Here is a 3,067-nt window from a genome sequence, read left to right as displayed (position 1 = left end):
CTCAGTTTCCTCCTCGGTAATAGGGGGATAATAACGGCTGTTGCACCAATCTCCTCAAGTTGTTGGGAGGCTCGCGTGAGGCACGTAAAGTGCTTTGAGGATTTTATTTGTTACGTGAATGCCAGTTATCATTCTTTCTTTCTTCTTGCCTTTTCCTTCTTTTTCTCTTTCTTTCTTTCTTTCTTTCCTTGTTTCTCTCTTTCTCTTTTTCTATCTCTTCTTCTTGCTCTCTCAGCAGAGCTCAGTCCCCAAGGCAGCTGGCCCAGCCCTGCCCCCAGCCAGGGGGGCATCCCAGTTGGCCCAGCGTCAAGAATGCAGGGAGGCCGGGACACGGGAACACGGGAACGCCTTCCCCCTCTCCCTTATGACTCAAGATCAATTCCTGGCTGCCTGAGCTGGACAGCGGTTCCCAAAGTTGCTGAGCAGAGCTTCCCCCCCACACACAGAGCTTGGTACAGCCCAGAGTTGTCAAGTTCGCAGCAGCAGTCTCTGCCTCAACTGGGAAAGTTTCCTGTGACTCTGCCAACCGTCCGGACCAGAGGTTTCCTAAACCAGGTAAGTCCTGGGGACCCTGGGCACAGGGCTCTCCTGGGAATCTCCTGCCATCCTGGCTCTCCAGGGAAGTCCCGGGCTCAGCTGGTACTCAGGCAGCTGCTGGTTGGACAAGGCAAGGCTGGACAGCATTTCTGAGATCGGCACAGTTGCTAGGACGGGCTCAGAGAAGCTGGTCTCTGAGCTGTGCTCCTGTGGCAGGCAGGTAGTGAGGGCGATCAGTGGGCCACGAGCCAGCTCCTGGTCAATAGTTCAGTGAGCTGCCAAGGGCTAGGAGGCACGAGCCGCTGAAGGGTCAAGCCCAGCTCTGCAATTTACAAGGTGGGTGACTTAGCTTCTTTACGTCGGTTCCTTCGTTTTCCATTCTTAAAACTGAAGAAATTCCACTAGCTGGCCTCTCACATACCTCCTCGCTCTCCGTCTGCAGCCTGGGGAGGTTTTCTCTGTAAAGAGCCAGCAAACAAAGGTAGATGCCTCAACACACCTTAGGATCCTAGACTTTAAGCTGGCAGGGACCCATTCCGTCCAACTCCCTCACTTTGCAGATGAGGAAACTGAGGCCCAGAGAGAGTAAGTGATTTGCCCAAGGTCACCCAGGTGGTGAGTGGCAGAACCCCAGGAGTGGAAGTTAACCACCACTCCTTCCGCGGCAAGCCTGGGCTCCCCCATCCATAATTGGAGCTGCAATTAGCTTGCAGCAAGGTGTCCTGGCCCCATGAACTGCCTCTTCTGTGTAGCCTGCTCCGGCGCTCCTGGGGACTGGGGAGCCCCCGCAAGCGGGACTGGATCCCCCCCCCCCCCCTCCCCCCAGCAGGTCCTCAGTTTCTGAGACTGGCTCGGCCAGCCACAGCACTGCTAACTCCCATTCTCCCTCATCCCGAGTTTGAGAGTGTGAAGGACCCTTAGAAATCGTGTCCGGTCCAATGCCCTCCTTCTCATTCTATAGATTCATAAAGCAGGTCCCGAGAGGAGAAGGGGACGGGAGCCTCCTACATTCGAATTCCGGCTCCTGGCAGTAGCAGGCTTCCCTGCCTCCAAAGGCAGAACTTGCCCTCCCTCCCTTGCGCTGCACCGCCTTCCCCCATGTTGCTGCTGCCTGGGCTGGGCTCCTATTCCCCAGAATGAGTGCCCGGTTCTGCATCCCTGGACCCTCCCAGCCCATTCTCCCAATCCTTAGCCTACATAGCTGGGGAGTGCCAAGGAGAAGAGCAGAGAGCGGGGCTTAGGAGGGCCAAGAGAAGTCCAGAACCAGGGCTCTCCCCAGTGGCTGGTGTTTGAGGAGTATGTCAGATCATGCTGCAGGAGGAAGGGCTTCGGAACCAGAGCCAGATGCCCTGGATTCAAATCCTAACCCTGCCACTCACTACTTGGATGATTTTGAGAAAGCCCCTTGTCCTCTCTGAGCCTCAGTTTCTCCATCCATAAAATGAGGGGGCTGGCCTCTAGCACCTCGTGTCTCTCTGACCAAAGCCTCAGCCTCCCTCCCCTCTGGTCCTTCCCGCCTCCGAAGCTGAGCCCCTATTTCCACCTTGAAGGAGCCAAAGCGGGGGAACGGGGTGGAGGGACCGGGTGAGCTTCAGCACCTGCAAGCTCAGCTCCCAGGCAGCAGGCCCCCCCATAGGAGCCTCAAGGTATCTCTGGGGTTCTGCCTCCCCCTCCCCTCAAGGGCCTTGTGTTCCAACGACCAAGGTCTCTTTTCAAGGTCTCTTCCTCCCCTCCTCTTTCCCCCCTCCCATTTGTTTTCTCTGTCACTACTTTGAGAGCCCTGCTGGGGCCGTTGTCTCCAGCTAAAACCCCTACTTATGGCTCTGCCGTGATTCCCTTCTGTGGGGAATCAGTCTCCCCTTGACAAAGCCTTGGGGCCAATTGAACTCTTTTCCGAGCCATCCCTGGGAGGGGAAAACAAGGAAAAGATGAAAGGCAGCATCCTGGAATACTGTGGAGGAGAGAGGAACACCAAGGGAAGTCTGCTACTTCCTAGCTGTGTGACCTGGGCCAGTCCACGTCCGCCTCTCTGGGCCTCAGTGTCCTTACCTGTAAAATGAGGGGCTCGAAATCCTATGACATCCTGTCAGTTGTTCAGGCTACAAGGGGTCTCAGAGGCTGCCCAGTCTAACTACTTCGTGGTAGAGATGAGGAAACTGAGGCCCAAGGATGGAAAGGCATTTCTTCAAGATTTCATAGACTGAGAGCTGGAAGGGGACTTAGAAAACATTTAGTCCAGTCCCTTCCTTTTTGCCACAGGGGAAGCATGAGGTGCCCAAAGTCAGGCAGTTGGCAAGCGGAATTGGAAGCCAAATCCTCTGACCTCCATTGTATTCACTCTGCTGGGCTATGGCACCATCAAGAAGCTTGGCCTCCATGGCTTTGTCAGGGACTGAGACCAATACAGGGGGACCCTCTGGGACAGGCAGGCACTGGGCTCCCAAAGGCTTAGAGGAATGAGGCTACAGCCCCAGATCCAAACACACACACACACACACACACACACACACACACACACACACACACACAC

At 55.6% G+C, this 3,067-nt stretch overlaps 1 protein-coding gene across 3 annotated transcripts in view; it reads left to right on the top strand.

Moving 5' to 3' along the window:
- Positions 1 to 415: 415 nt before the first annotated feature.
- CAPN6 (calpain 6) overlaps positions 416 to 3,067 on the top strand; it is a 24,500-nt gene continuing 21,848 nt past the window's right edge. For 2 of the 3 annotated variants that reach the window (XM_027877481.1, XM_027877467.1), the window contains exon 1: positions 416 to 555. The gene's annotated coding sequence lies outside the window, so the exon portion shown is untranslated. Of the gene's footprint in view, positions 556 to 826; positions 874 to 3,067 lie in introns of those variants that run through there. The other variant, XM_027877475.1, reaches the window with a different exon arrangement.

Source organism: Vombatus ursinus, unplaced genomic scaffold, assembly GCF_900497805.2.
Source record: "Vombatus ursinus unplaced genomic scaffold, bare-nosed wombat genome assembly UNPS02004268.1, whole genome shotgun sequence".
Taxonomy (NCBI): Eukaryota; Metazoa; Chordata; class Mammalia; order Diprotodontia; family Vombatidae; genus Vombatus; species Vombatus ursinus.
This window is presented reverse-complemented; position numbering and strand designations above follow the sequence as displayed.